Below are 16,759 nucleotides of genomic sequence, written 5' to 3'. Positions count from 1 at the left end.
TCAATCCCTATGGGATTCGACCTCACTCTATTGTGAGTTTTTACTTGACGACAAATTTGGTACACTTGCCGAAGGGAAATTTGTTGAGAGACAAGTTTTCCGTGCATCATGACCACCTGTGAGTCGCTGAATATGATGAGTTTTTGAGCTCCAACCTCTTTAGCCAGCTTCAAACCAGCTAGTAGTGCCGCATATTCAGCTTGGTTGTTTGAGGCAGGGAACCCGAATTTGAGAGAGAGTTCGATTTGGGTTCCTTGGTTATTTTCAATTATCACACCCGCGCCACTTCCAATCTTATTTGAGGAGCCATCCACGTAGAGATTCCATTCTGTGGGGTTTCCGGGGTGCCTGTATATTCTGCAATGAAATCGGCCAGGTATTATGATATGATGGTTGTCTGAGCTTTGTATTGAAGGTCAAATTCGGACAACTCGACTGCCCATTAAAAGATTTTGCCTACTAGGTCTGTTTTCTGCAATATCCCTTTTATGGGCTGGTTGGTCCGAACCCTAATAGTGTGAGCTTGGAAGTATGGACGAAGACGTCGAGATGTTAGTATGAGAGCATAGGCAAATTTTTCTATTTTTGGTAGTTTAGCTCGGATCCTTGTAATGCTTTACTGATGAAGTATACGGGTTGTTGCCCACTGTCGTTTTCTCAAACTAGTGCTGAGGCTACTGCCTGACTTCCTACTGCAAGGTATAATATGAGTGGTTCTCCTTCTCGTGGCCGAGATAGGATAGGTGGCTATCCTAAGAATCTTTTGAAATCTTGGAAGGCCTGTTCGCACTCCTTTGTCCATTCGAATTTCTTTCCTTTCCTTAGAGTAGCATAGAAGGGGAGAGATCTTATCGTTGATCCCGCTAAAATTCTGGACAAGGCTGCCAGTCTACCATTAAGCTGTTGTACCTCTTTGATGCAAGTCGGGCTCTTCATATCGAGTATGGCCTGGCATTTATCTGGATTTGCCTCAATTCCTCTTTGTGTGAGCATAAAACCCAGGAATTTTCCAGCTTCTACTGCGAAGGTGCATTTTGCAGGATTAAGTCGCATGCCATGCCTTCTTATGGTGTTGAATATTTGGGCGAGGTCGGACAGCAACGTCTCTTCATTTTGTGTCTTTATTAACATGTCATCCACATAGACTTCCATGGTTTTTCCAATATGATCCGTGAAGACCTTATTCATTAATCTCTGGTAAGTAGCTCCCGCATTTTTAAGACCAAAAGGCATGACGATGTAGCAATAGTTTGCTTTTGGGGTTAAGAATGAAGTTTTTTCTTGGTCGGGTGGATACATTGGGATTTGGTTGTATCCGAATAAGCGTCCATAAACGAGAGGTATCTATATCCGGAGGAGGCATCTACTAGAGCATCGATACTTGGGAGTGGATATGGATCATTTACAGGCTTTGTTGAGATCAGTGTAGTTGGTGCACATTCGCCACTTCCCATTTGATTTTTTTACCAAGACGACGTTAGCTAGCCATAGTGGGTACTTGACTTCTCTTATGAATCCTGCCTCCAGTAGAGCTTGTACTTGCTCTTCCACAGCTTGGGATCGTTCTGGTCCGAGCTTTCTTCTGCCTTTAGTAGAGCTTGTACCGGCCGAGATCCTGGGTAGACCGCCAACCCTCAACATGATATACTTCTTTAAGATATCTTTTGCGAGATGATTTGGAGATTTCTCCTCCCACAAATCCGCCGTGTATCATGTGGACGTGTCTTTCTGGTGTACGAGGTGATCGCTCGGTTCGTCCGACATCTTCGTCCCTTCTTCTTTTTCTTTGCAGATCATCCCGAGTGGCCAGATACCGATCTAATTTCCCTTCTCTTACTAGTTTTTCTATGACATTCTTTAAGTCAAAACATTCGTTGGTAGAATGCCCACGGATTCGATGGTATTCACAATATTCAGTCCAATTTCCTCCTCCTTTTTTGCTTTTGAGTGGTCGAGCTAGGGGTATTGATGCCAGGGCATCTTGGCCAGTTTCACTGACCTTTTCTTTACTGTTTTTAGGTTAGTTTCATGCATTTCTTTAGGAAATAAGCTAGTTTTGGGTAGATATTCACTTATGCCTTGATTCAAGCATACATTGTGCATTTTACATAATTTCATGAGAATTTTGCATAAGTTTAGTGACAAATATTATGTTGCATTACACATGACTTGGTCTAGAGCTTTGATGCACTTTATTGCTTGATTTCAGGACCAAAAGGAAGCAAGAAAAGGGGAGATAACTTGCAAGATTAATGAGAAAAGTGATTGCCAATAACACTCTCAAAAAAAGCCATCAATGCCCATGTTAGAGAGTCACGTTAACCAAGTTAACGTGAACTCTAACGTAGAGAAGAGAAGTTGGGCCAACATTAGTGACACCCAACATTGTCACTAACGTTGGCAATTACTCATAAGTGGCCACGTTAGAAGCCACGTTAACCTAGTTAATGTGGCCTCTAACGTTAAAGGGGGGAAGAGAAGCCAACGTTAGTGACACTCAACATTGTCACTAACGTTGGCCTATGGTGCAAAGTACCACGTTAACACCCATGTTAACTTGGTTAACGTGGGAACCAACGAAGAGGATGAAGAGTTGTCGACAACGTTAGTGACACTCAACATTGTCACTAACGTTGAAGCAACCACACAACCCCCAAGAGTCATGTTAACTTCCACGTTAACTTGGTTAACGTGGAAGCTAACGATGAGAAATGAAGGATGAGCCAACGTTAGTGACACTCAACATTGTCACTAACGTTGGGATGGCTAAAAGATGGCCACGTTAGAAGCCACGTTAACCTAGTTAACGTGGACTCCAACGTGAGACCTAGGGGCACATTGGAACGTTAGTGACAATGTTGAATGTCACTAACGTTCTCGAAGGATGGCAAAGGCCACGTTAGAAGCCACGTTAACCTAGTTAACGTGAGCTTTAACGTGAAGCAAGAAGGGGCACACTGGAACATTAGTGACAATGTTGAGTGTCACTAACGTTCTCGAAGGTTGACAAGGCAACGTTAAAAGCCACGTTAACCTAGTTAACGTGGGTTTTAACGTGAGGCAAAAGGGATGCATTGGAACGTTAGTGACAATTTTAAGTGTCACTAACGTTCCTGAACTTGGACTTTCACTAAATGATTAACACCCTTTACGCCCTGAGCTTAAGTCTCTGCCCACTCTGCACTTTCTCTCTGCAAGTAAAGCCAAGCCCAAATAAAGAAAGGAACTGCTTCAAACTCAAGATCCAAAGGCCCAAGACTTGAAGAGTGAACTAGAAGCTGAGAAGAGTAGTATATATAGGAGTAACTTTGAATTGTAAAGGAGTTCTGGAGGCTGAAGAACCACTCTCTGTATTTTACTTTCTTTGCAATTTCTAGTTTTATGATGTATTCTCCATCTTTGTTTTCATTTTCAAGGGCTATGAACAACTAAACCCTTTTCATTGGGTTAGGGAGCTCTGTTGTAATTTGATGGATCAATACTAATTTTCATTATTCTTCTTCTATCTTTCCTCTTGATTTTACTTGAAAGCTTTCGGTCTTCATCCAATTGAGTAGTTATCTTGGAAGAGAAGCTATTCAAACTTGGATCTCTTTTGAACCTTGAAAGAGGAATGAAGAGATCAAGCCAGAAATGCTTTCTCATGCTGGACCAAATTGGGTTTGGATGGGTATGTGACTATAACCCTCTCAATACTTGGTTTGGGAAATGCATGTGGTATAATCAGTGACCATACTTCATCTCTTCCCATGAGCAATTGACCAAGGAATTGGCTATTGATCAAGATTTGAGAGATTGAATTGCGAGAAATTGTAATTCAATCACTTAAGATTGCCAAGGAGATCAATGAGTGCATTGATTGAGGAAGAGATGAAAATGAACTTGATCCGGAGAATTGCAACATCTCCTAAGCCCAATGAACTCCCCATCTCTGATCTTACCCATTCTCTTTAATTTCTGCTATTTACTTTTATGAGCAAATCCCCCATTCCCATTTACAATTCTGCAATTTATTTTCAGTCATTTACTTCCAGTCATTTAATTCTAGCATTTACTTTTCTATTATTTACATTCCCGCCATTTTATTTTCTGCAACTCTCAACCCACTTTCTGGATTCGCTCAACTAGAACATTCTTCTAATCAAAGTTGCTTGATCAATCAATCCCTGTGGGATTCGACCTCACTCTATTGTGAGTTTTTACTTGACGACAAATTCGGTACACTTGCCGAAGGGAGATTTGTTGTGAGACAAGTTTTTCCCGCATCAAGTTTATAGCACTGTTGCCGGGGATTGATTGTGCATCAACAATGATTAGATTGGAAGATCACTAGATTGAGCATTTTATTTTGTGAATTTCATTTTTCTGTTTGAGTGATTTACTTTTTGTTTTAGCTAAACTTCTTCCCTTCTCCATCTACTCTTTTGTTTTTCTTTGTTATTTTTAATTCTATTTGCTAACCCACTAACTGTTTGATATATTGCATCACCCACAACTAACATCAATTCTGACACAAATACTGTCTGCACCTATTTTCTCTGCTTGTACTTGTTAGTTGTATGACAGGGAGAAGAAGCGGGGCTTCAACTTTCTTTGATTCTGAACCAGAGAGAACCTTCCTTAGACTAAGGAGAGAGGCAAAAGGAAAACGAGTAGTTGGTGCTGAAGAAGAGGAGGAACAGTTTGAGGAATACTTTGAACCAAACATGGAAGAAAACATGGAAAATCATCATGAAGAAGAGACTCACAACCATGGCAGAGGAGGTGGAGCAAATCATGCTGGGGAGGATAGAAGAGTTTTGGGCTCTTACATTAATCCAAACCCAGGCAATTGTGGAAGTAGCATCCAAAAGCCAACAATCCATGCCAACAACTTTGAACTTAAACCACAGCTCATCACCCTTGTTCAGAACAACTGTTCATTTGGAGGAGGTGTTCAAGAAGATCCCAATCAACATTTGACCACCTTCCTGAGAATATGTGACACAGTGAAATCTAATGGTGTTCATCCTGACGCCTATAGATTTCTCTTATTTCCCTTCTCACTCAGAGACAAGGCAGCCAAGTGGCTGGAATCCTTCCCAAGGGAGAGCTTGACAACTTGGGAGGATGTGGTGAACAAATTCTTAGCAAGATTCTACCCTCCTCAACGAATCAATAGGTTGAGAGCTGAGGTTCAAACCTTCAAGCAACAGGATGGTGAGACTCTGTATGAAGCATGGGAGAGGTTCAAAGACTTAACAAGGAGGTGTCCACCTAACATGTTCAACGAATGGGTCCAGCTGCACATTTTCTATGAAGGGCTCTCTTATGAGTCAAAGAAGGCAGTAGACCATTCATCAGGAGGGTCTTTGAACAAGAAGAAGACCATTGAGGAAGCCATAGATGTTATTGAAACAGTAGCAGAAAACGACTACTTCTATGCTTCCGAAAGAGGGAACACAAGAGGAGTGATGGAGCTAAACAATGTAGATGCTCTGTTGGCCCAAAACAAGCTCATAACCCAGCAGCTGGCTGACCTCACAAAGAAGATGGAGATGAACCAAGTAGTAGCAATCTCCACTTCATCAGCAACACAAGAAGGAGTAAACCAAGAAGCAGAAGGGAGTCAGGAGCAAGCCAACTACATTGGGAATTCACCAAGGAAAAACTATGATCCATACTCCAAGACTTACAACCCTGGATGGAGAAATCACTCGAACTTTGGGTGGGGAAGTGAGCAAGATCAAAACCAAGACCAGAGACGTTACAACTCCAACAACAATGCAGCTCACCAATAATTCACCCAGAGGACATCTCAACACCCCCACAACAACACTTCTCCACATACTTATCAAAACCAAAACAGCACATCTGCTCCGAACCACTCATCAATTGATGACAGGCTCTCTAAGATTGAAGCCTTATTTGAAGGAATATGCCAAGAGATTCAAGAAAATAAGGTGTTCAAAGAGGAGGTGCGAGCCAATATTAAGAACCAGGGAAAAACCATTAGGAAGCTGGAATTCCAGGTGGGATATTTAGCTGAGAAGATTCCCAAACCGACTGATAGCTTCCCAAGTGACACTGAGAAAAACCCCAAGGGAGAAGCAAAGAAAGTAAGATGGGAAGATTGCAAAATGGTCACTACAAGTGATCAAGAGATTGAAGACAAGCAAGGCAAAATGTGCAAACAACCTGAAGACAACTCAACAAAGGAGGAGGATAGAGATCACAAAGAACCAGAAATCTCACAACAAGAGCTGCTGAAGCTCTATGCACCATTCCCTCAACTGCTCAATGGTGCTGTGGGAAAAAGAATATACTCAAGGTTCCTAGACTTGTTTGCATCTCTGCATGTGAACATACCATTCATCAAGGCAATTCAACAAATGCCCGCATTCATCAAGTATATGAAGGAACTTCTTTCCAGGAAAAGCTCACTCAAGGGAGGGCAGACTATAGTGATGAACAAGGAATGTAGTGCCCTTATTCAACCTGAGTTGCCTACAAAAAGAAGAGACCCAGGAAGTTTTCATATCCCTTGTGCCATAGGTGAAAATATGTTCGACAGAGCACTATGCAATTTAGGGGCCAGCATCAACTTACTGCCCTTATCCCTGGTGAAGAGGCTACAGATCAATGAGATAATACCCATAGATGTCATTATCAGACTGGCTGACAAAACTCAAAAGCAAGCAATAGGAGTGGTGGAAAATGTGTTGCTAAAGGTTGGAAAGTACTTTCTCCCAACAGACTTTGTCATTCTGGACATGGAAGAAAGTCACACTCACCCAATCATATTAGGAAGACCATTTCTAGCTACGGCCAGAGCACTTATCGATGTAGAGAAAAGGGAGCTAATATTTAGAATCCATGATGAACGACTCAGCTTCAATATTTTCAAACTCTCACAAGAAACAGATCAAGAGGACAAGGAACTAAGCACACATGATAATGAGACACTGAAGGAGGAAACAAGCACTGAAGCACAGCCAGTTCATTCTGAGACCCCCTTAACTGACAAACAAGGAAAACAGCAATTACCACAGCTAAAGGAAAAGTTGGAGGATCCCAAACCTCTAGAGGCAGGTGAAGACAGCATCACAACTCCTTGGAGAAAAGAGGTCACCAAGGAGAAGGCAACCTCAAAAGAAACAAAGAAGGAGGTACCAAGGAGATGGAGGAACAAGAAGATCCCTACGAAAGACTTCTCTCCAGGGGATAGAGTTGTCTCAGCTTACTTCCCAGATATTTCCCCTAACCTACCTACTGTGCCATCTCAATTACCTAAGGTCTTCACTATCAACAGAGTTCTTTCCCTGGAACATGTGGAGATCATTGATCCAACTAATAGATACAAGTCCACAGCAAGAGGGGAGGACTTTAAGCACTACCAACCACCGTGATGAAAGAAAAACGTCAAGCTAGTGACGCTAAAGAAGCGCTTCATGGGAGGCAACCCATGTTTTATATGCTTTCAGAAGATAATGAATAAGTCAATTTTTATGAGCTTCAATTCAAACTTGACAAACAATTGGTGAAAATCTTCTTATGCAGAATATAGTGAGGAACAAGTTTGGTGTTCAAAGCAAACCAAGATGCTGCTAGTCTTGGGAGCTTTGAACACAACACCTCCATCACAGTGATCCAAACTAAGTTTGGTGTCACCCCATGGTGCCACCAAAATGCATATAAGGAACCACCAATAGTTAGTTAGTTAGTTAGAATTCATAAATAAACAATCAAATCCTTTCTTTCATTTTATTCTAGCCGTAGAGTTTAAATTTTTTTTTATGATATTAATTTCCTTATTTTAAATCTTTATAGGAAAGGAAAAGAAGTATGAGCTGGGATTTCAAGTTAAGAAGACTGAATGCCCCGAAATCACAGAAAAGGTAAAAAGGAGAATATGGGAGCTCCTCACTGACCCGGTCACTAAGGTGAATGCAAATCTCGTAAGAGAATTTTATGCAAATGCAGTCAGGTATGATAAGAAAGATGAGTCATATACAAGCTTCGTGAGAGGAACAATGGTGAATTTTGGTCCCATGAGTGTAATGAGGGCATTGAAGCTACGGTCTATACCATTTAAAGAAGAAAGTTACCACTCAAGATTGGACAACAACCCCAATTATGACCAGCTTTTACTAGACCTTTGTGTACCAGGAGCTGACTGGGAAAGGGGTGCAGGAAATAAACCAAAGTTCATTAAGAGAACAGATCTCACTCCTGAAGCTAAGGGGTGGTTCGAGCTAGTAAGGAGGTCTATTCTCCCAGCTGCAAACAACTCGGAGGTGAATCTCGAGAGAGCAACAATGTTGCATTGTATACTCAAGGGAGGAGAAATCAAAGTTCATGAGATCATAGCTCAAGGAATTAGAAAGATGGCAGAGAAAAGCGACTCAAGAGGAACATTAGGATACCCCAGCACCATTTACCGAATATGCAAGAAAGCTAGAGTGGTTTTTGAAGATGAGGACCCCGTTTGGATAAAGGAAGGCATTCCAATAACGGTCCAAAGGATGAATGCTGCAGCACTCCCCCTGCCTCAACGGAAGTAAAGAAAGAGGACAGCTCCTCAAGTAGTTGAAGGACAAGCCTTAGAGGGACAAGCACCACAGACCTTGGACATGCACCAATTATAGGAAGCCATTGATGGCTTATCTAGACAATATTTGGAAAGCCAAGGAGCACAGAAAGAGCTTCAACTACAGATGATGGGGCAGCAAGATGAGTGGCAGAGGCAAATGATAGAATAGCAACTAAGCCAAGGACAACTGTAACAACCCTGATTTTCGAGTATATGAGATCTTTTCAGAAAGTACGGGTTTCTCCAGAAGATCAGTAAAGGGAACACCTCTGTTATATCATCAAGCATCTCAATCCTCATTATCATTATGTCATCCTTAAGCTAGAACCTCCTCTGAGGCAAGCTTGATAATGCAATCGGGAAGAACCTAGTTTTTGAACCGTATCGGTTGGCAGTTTTGATTTTGATTTTCGTAAATAGTCTCTGTTTGATGAACCGGACTCGATTCATGAGAGGAGAGAGATAATAGTATAATATTATCATTATATTAGTATTATAACATGCTTGAATGATATTATAAGGTTACCTGGTCTGTTTTTGTTAAAAACAGAAAATCGGTTTAACCGGGTTTACGGTTTACTGGTGCAGCTTAGCACCAGCACTCTCTGATGAATTTAGCAATGCTAAGGCCTCATTATAAATGTTCTATTCTCATAATAAATATGTTACTAGTGTCATTTATGCTAGTAGCTCAGAAAATAATTTTTAGAGATGTTTTTACGAGTGTTCCAGTACACCTAGTTTTAGTAGTTGTACACCAGAGATATTTTAATATTATTTTAATCCACCTCCAAGCCAACCAATCACAACTCACCTTACACCCCCAAGACCTCCAAGGCTGTCTCATTTCATCATTTGGCCGAAAATAACAAGAGAGAAAAGAGAGAAACTTTCAAGAACACTTAATCTTCAAAGCTTGATTTCTTCTGAACTAAAACTCAAATCAAAACTCCGTTTTCACCAAAATGATCCTCTCTTCTTCCTCTACATAACCATGTAACTTATCAAGGATGGAAATAAGGTTAGATGGCTGTCCCTTTCCCATTTCAATTCGGTTTTGAAGGAAAACCATGCAAAACATGTGTTTTCTTGATGTTCTTCCTTAGGAATCATGCTTAACTTGACTTGAGGGCCAAGAAATGTGAATTTCTAGCAAGTCTAAGGTGAGATATCTCTTCCTAACATACTGAGTGAGATTTGGTCAGTTGAGAGTTTTTGGATTTAAAGTTGTTCTTGATGTGATTTAGGAGGAAAAAGTGCTTAAGGACCACCTGAAAGTTTAACCGAATTAGGAGCAACAAAACCAGGTAGGGATTGACGAATTTAATCTTGATTGATTGTGTTTGAGTTGTGTGATTATGATATGGTTTGGTTATGCTTGAAATTGATTGTTTATATGAGTAATTCTTGTTGAAATTTTGGTGAAAATTTGATGAAATTCGATGATATTCAACTTTGAATTTGTGTTCTTCATGGCTGCTGGAAAAACGAACCCTAGACCTTAAATTGGGGTTCAATTTGTGTTGAAATCATGTAGAAAAGATGGAGTTTTAGTGGCTGCTAATTTATTATGAATTATAGTAAAAATCGGTTGCTGAAAAGACTGAAAAACGGGTAAAAACAGAGAAAGAATCTGAAGAATTTATGAAGAACATGAAGAACACTTTGAGTGTGGTGAAGAACAATGAAGAACACCTTTTTTATTCATAAAAGGGCAAGGAAGTAAAATTTTTGGTGTTTAAGGGGTTATATGGTAATTTCTGAAAGTTAGGGTGGTAAAAGTAGAAATATTAAAAGTTACGGGTGGTAAAAAGTGAATTTTAAAGGTTAAAAGTTAAAGTGGGGTAATTTTCGAAAATTTAATAATAAAAATAATAAAATAATGCGAAAAAGGCAGTTTTCTGTAAAAGCTTTAGAAAGACAACTTTAAGTGCAGAATCTCATAATTACCCTCATAAAATACTTAGGGAGTGGTAAGAACATATTAGTGAGGCAAAGATAAAAGAAAGATAAAAAGTTGAAGAAAAGATAAAAACTAAAGAAAAGTCTGTAAGGTTTTAATAACAGAAAAACAGACAGAAATTAGTGAACGAACTAGGGCAACATAGTTAGTCCTTGAGTTGCGACTAGGGTTAGGTATTATATGAAAAGTTAAACTGTTTCAGTATAGACTTAATGAACCTATACTTGGGACAGGCGAACTATTCATACCGAAATTTACATAACCTTTAAATACATACGTTAAACAGAGAAAGCAGAATAAAGTAAAGAAGCGCAGAGAAAAGAACAAACAGAGCAGAATAAAGAGACAAAGCGAAGAGAGTAATATGATAAAGAGTAGAGGACCTATTGAGAGGTCATCTGTTGCATTAAGGCAACCTCAGAGATATCTATATGTTCATCTACTGCATTGTAGCAGTCAGATAGATAATGGTGCAACCACTGAGAAACGCTTTCCTGCGGTACAGATCCATATTTTATTTTTGTAAGGCAGAGGGGTTATTTCCTGCTACAGAAGTACCGTGACCACCTGTTCCATTTCTGTAGTGGCAGAGGGGTTATTTCCTGTATACAGAAGGTGTGTCGGCATACATCCCTGCAGTGGCAGATGTGTTATTTCCTGCATGCAGTGGACCCTGTGGTGGCAGAGGGGTTATTTCCTGTACATAGGGGTATAGCCAATAGGAAAGCCTTATCCAGACAGAGGTTGCTGGATAACGTCGGGAGCGGGTTAGTAACCGACAGATGAGCTCATTACCTGCACTAGGGCTAGACATGCATCATTCTTGTCTGCGCATCATTCTCTGTTGCATTCCTTTCTGTGTGTGGTTTATTTCTTTATGTTTGTCTGCTTGCATACTATTTCTGTGTTTTATTGTATTCTTTTGTTTGTGTTCTACTTTCTATTGCCTCTACTTTCTCTTTCTATCTTTATCTTCTGTTTACTGCTTCGCTGTATTATGTTATTTGTTTGCTAATCGACCCCAAGTAAATGAACGTAACTAATAACCCCGACCCTACTAAGAACTCCCCAGTTCTTACCCCTTCTCTCTCCCTTCCCCCTTCAGATGGAAGTAAGAGTACCTTACCATAGTTCACTGATGACTATTCGCAAGAAGAGGATTCTGCTCTAGATAGTCTTCGGAGTCTAGGGTAAATATCGTTCTCTGATTATATGTATATACTGTGAGACCAGCCAACGTCTGCACCCTGTTCGTATGTGCACTTTAACCTAAATCCTGTGTACGAGATTCCTATTTTGTGGATACTTTATGAGGTACCAGAGAGATGTCCTGTGGAAAAGTCTGATTGTGTAGAGGAGTAGCAGATGATGTTCTATATTTTGATGACGTTCCACCTGACTTGAGTTGTGAAGACTTAGAACATACTTTCCCTCGCTTTAGTAGTTTAGAGGGACTAGGTGAATATAGAGTCTAGGCTAGCCTGGGTGCCAGCTTAGGGACTTCTTGAACAAGTCAGGACCTGGGATGTTGTATGTATGTATATGTATATAGTAATTATCTAGCTATACCTAGGGGTGTTCTAACTAAAGGTCTATACTCTAATAAAGGCTGGATAACTGAATGTTGCTAGCTACTTGTGATGTATTTATGTGTGGTTGCTTATAACTGTTTTATCTGTTACTATTTGTGGATTGATTATAAATGATTCTGTTTTTAATCCAAACGTTTAAAAAAAAAAGTACCACGCAAATTAACTACGCTTTTAACAACGAATCAGGCTCATATAATAAATAATAGATAATAATTAGGAAGACAAATTGGTAGCGCTCAGTTTCCGGTATGATCTAGACATATTGAAAATTGGGTCGTTACAATTTGGTATCAGAGCAGTTCGTTCCCAATAGAGCCTGGGGAGTGGACTGACTATGCTTCATTGCAGACTCTGTTGTGTGTCTCATGCGTATAGGATATCCCAGTGATATATGCTGCATGATTGTCTCTGTGTTTTCATTTTGGGAATATTCACACTTGACTTGAAGTGTTAAGACTGATCACCTTAACAATGATTGTTTGGTGTGAACAAGACTATAATGGGTTCACGGAGACGAGGCGTACGGGAAGGAATTCCTAATGTTAACTACGAGAGGGAATAGGAAACGTTTATGGCTACCATGAACAACGTGGCTGAAGTAGTGCGTGAAGCTGCTGTAGCAGCGGCTAGGGCTGTTGAACGTCTCGGAGTGAGAAATGGGAACGAGAATGAATACGGAGAAGATAATGGGAATGATGAGAATAACTTAGGGCATCTTGAAAGACCTATGACCCTTGCGACATTTCTGAAAGTTAATCCGCCTAAGTTTAAGGGTACACTCGTTGCGACTGACACTGATAACTGGTTTCGAGGTATTGAACGATCACTGAGAGCGCAGCATGTTCCGGAAGGACAACACGTGGAGTTTGCTACTTATATGCTCGAGGGAGAAGCTGAGTACTGGTGGCAAGGGATACAGCGACTGCTACAACGTAATGAAGGTGACATTCCTTGGGATATTTTTAAAGATGATTTCTACAAGAAATATTTTCCAAGAGCAGTGCGTGATGCTAAAGAGATAGAGCTTATGCAGCTGAGGAAAGGGGGTATGACTGTTGCTGAGTATGCTCGTAATTTCGATGACTTGTGTCGTTTCTCTAAGATCTGTCAAGGGAATCCTGCTGACTTTGAAGAATGGAAGTGCTTGAAGTTTGAAGGAGGCCTTCGTGATGATCTGATGAGTTCAATAGTTCCGCTGGAGATATGTAATTTTGCTGAATTAGTCAACAAGAATAAGTTAGTAGAAGAATGTATTAAGAAAGTGAATGTGGCCAAGGTGAGTTGCCAAGGATTTCCACCAAGGCGTCTTAGTAATCATCAGGCAGCTGGGAGAAGGGTGCATTTTAAAGCGCGTGGCATACGACAACATAAGAATCTACAAGTTGGTAACATTACTGCTCGCCGTACGGGTAAGAATGGAGGTAAAGCAAGGCAATGCAATGGTGAACGAGCCCATCAGGCTTACATAAACACTGCATGTAAGCAATGTGGAAAAGAGCATGATAACAGGTCTTGCCAGTTTGGATCACCTAACTGCTATGCTTGTGGAGAACTTGGACATATTGCCAAGGATTGTCTGAAGGGATTTACTCAAAATTCTGTTAGAACCCAGCAACAAGGACGAGTGTTTGCTATCACTATTGATGATGTTGTGCAATCGAACGCCCTCATTCAAGGTTAGGTTATGTCAAGAATCAATTTCTAACTGTACTGTATGATTCGGGTGCATCGCATTCTTAATTTCTCTAACTATTGCTCACGAGTTAGGATTATATTTCTTTAAATTGAATTTTTACTTGATTGTCCATACACCTGCATCCCAAAATGCTTTGACCAGTTTAGTGTTTCTGCAAGTACCATTCGCTATTAGGAACAGGACTTTTATACACTATCTAATCTGTTTGCCTCCATATGGTTTAGAAGTTATTTTAGGATTAGATTGGTTATCTAAGTATCATGTTTTCCTTGATTATTTTAAAAGAACTGTTGTTATTCTATCTGATAGTCTATGTACTAAACCATTTCTGTCCCACACCTTATATCTGAATTCTGTAAGAGTTACCTTAGGCGGGAGTGATTGTGAGGGGTACGTTCTGTTAGCGGCTAGCTCAAATGGTAGTGAATTAAGCTTAGAACGAATCTGAATGATGAAGGAATTTCCTGATGTTTTCTTGGACGACATACCTGAGTCTCCTCCTCAGCGAGAGATAGAATTCAGCATTGATCTAGTACCTGGAGCCGGACCGATTTCCATAGCACTGTACTGGATGTCACCATTGCTTGCAGAGTTGAAGAAGCTAGTGTCTTAGGTCCAGAATTAGTGTAAGAAACTACTGAGAAGATAAAGGAGATTCGTCGGAAGATCCAGACAGCACAAAGCCGTCAAAAGAGCTATGCCGATAATAGACGTAGACCCTTAGAGTTTAGTGACAGAAACCGTGTCTTTCTAGAAGTAACCTCGATTACTGGGATAGGTAGAGTCCTTAAAACTAAAAAGCTTAACCCACGATACATGGAACCTTTCCAAATACTTAAAAGAGTCGGTCTAGTAGTTTATCAAATAGTCCTTCCTCCTTATTTATCAAACCTTCATGATGTTTTTCATGTCTCGCAACTTAAAAAAAATATGTTCCCGATGAGAGTCACGTTTTACAACCAGATACAGTACAGTTACGAAATGATTTGACATATCAAGCATCACCAGTTCAGATAGTAGAAAGAAGTGATAAGCAGCTAAGAGGCAAAGTTGTTCGCTTAGTCAAAGTAGCTTGGGAACCAAGAGGAGAAGAAGAGCACACTTGGGAACTGGAAGATAAGATGAAAGATAATTACCCGCATCTATTCCTAGATAACAAAAATTTTGAGGGCAAAATTTTCTTTTAGGAGGGTAGAATGTAACAACCCTGATTTTCGAGTATATGAGATCTTTTCTGAAAGTACGGGTTTCTCCAGAAGATCAATAAAGGGAACACCTCTGTTATATCATCAAGCATCTCAATCCTCATTATTATTATGTCATCCTTAAGCTAGAACCTCCTCTGAGGCAAGCTTGATAATGCAATCGGGAAGAACCTAGTTTTTGAACCGTATCGGTTGGCAGTTTTGATTTTGATTTCCGTAAATAGTCTCTGTTTGATGAACCGGACTCGATTCATGAGAGGAGAGAGATAATAGTATAATATTATCATTATATTAGTATTATAACATGCTTGAATGATATTATAAGGTTACCTGGTCTGTTTTTGTTAAAAACAGAAAATCGGTTTAACCGGGTTTACGGTTTACTGGTGCAGCTTAGCACCAGCACTCTCTGATGAATTTAGCAATGCTAAGGCCTCATTATAAATGTTCTATTCTCATAATAAATATGTTACTAGTGTCATTTATGCTAGTAGCTCAGAAAATAATTTTTAGAGATGTTTTTACGAGTGTTCCAGTACACCTAGTTTTAGTAGTTGTACACCAGAGATATTTTAATATTATTTTAATCCACCTCCAAGCCAACCAATCACAACTCACCTTACACCCCCAAGACCTCCAAGGCTGTCTCATTTCATCATTTTGGCCGAAAATAACAAGAGAGAAAAGAGAGAAACTTTCAAGAACACTTAATCTTCAAAGCTTGATTTCTTCTGAACTAAAACTCAAATCAAAACTCCGTTTTCACCAAAATGATCCTCTCTTCTTCCTCTACATAACCATGTAACTTATCAAGGATGGAAATAAGGTTAGATGGCTGTCCCTTTCCCACAATAGTAAAAGGTGGTGGAGTTCCTTCTTTGTTCCATCTTTCTCTATATTTTAAATAAGGAAGATCTTGTATGAAATAGAACTTGCTTCCATGTTATGTTTAAACCTTTTTCAAATCATGTTATTTTTAGTTTTTAGTATTGAAGAGAGTCTATGTTCACTGGTCTTTATGTCACTGCATCATTACTTCCCTTTCTTGTAAGCTTGTCCCTTTTTTTAAATCAAATTGAAGAAGAGAATGATTATGTTTGTAAAAGACCAGAGTGGAGTTGATATTGTGGAAGTGCATTCATAAATCTTTGGGGTAGTCATAAGTTAGCTAAGTTGGTTCAACCACAAGGCTAGGAGGACAACTATCTATCCTGAATACTTTGCTTTGGATACACTCATGAGACTAAGTTAATAACAAGATCCTAAGAAGAGAAAAGGGAAAGAACAATGGAAGTAAAAAACAAAAGAAAAAGAGTAAGCAATAAGGCTAGGCATCAATGGTTTTAATCTTGTGGCAAGTGTCTGTGGTGCTCCTGTGTGAGGGATCTACTTAGATGAATAAGATCTTAGGGGTGCCTTATCACTTGGTAACTTGGGTTAACTAACTCGGGATTATCAGCTGAAAGTCCACTATCAAGAGTAACCTTCACTACAGAACACTTAGTAACCCAAAGAGGTGCTGGACACCAAGGTCTCAAGAAAAGAAAATAAATAAACTAAATGCCTGTAGTGTGTATGTGTGGGGGAGAGACTTGAGGGAGTAAGTCCTTAGGGGTGCTTCAACACCTAGCACCTTGAACCAACTGGTTCGGGAGTGTTGGTTGAAAGCTTATTTTAAAGAGTTGCCCCCTTACAGAGCACTTAGCCTAAATAACACAAATAACCCTTGAA

General features: G+C 39.9%; 1 non-coding gene across 1 annotated transcript; it reads right to left on the bottom strand.

The window, feature by feature from the left end:
* Positions 1-5,159: 5,159 nt before the first annotated feature.
* LOC148548005 (small nucleolar RNA R71) lies at positions 5,160-5,263 on the bottom strand. The gene has a single exon (XR_015898661.1). It is a non-coding gene; the product is annotated as a small nucleolar RNA R71 (small nucleolar RNA).
* Positions 5,264-16,759: the final 11,496 nt, after the last annotated feature.

This window comes from Arachis ipaensis, chromosome B8, assembly GCF_059453495.1.
Source record: "Arachis ipaensis isolate K30076 ecotype BB chromosome B8, ASM5945349v1, whole genome shotgun sequence".
NCBI classification, from domain to species: domain Eukaryota; kingdom Viridiplantae; phylum Streptophyta; class Magnoliopsida; order Fabales; family Fabaceae; genus Arachis; species Arachis ipaensis.
Note: the sequence above shows the minus strand (reverse complement) of the source record. Positions and strands in the feature narration are given on the sequence as shown.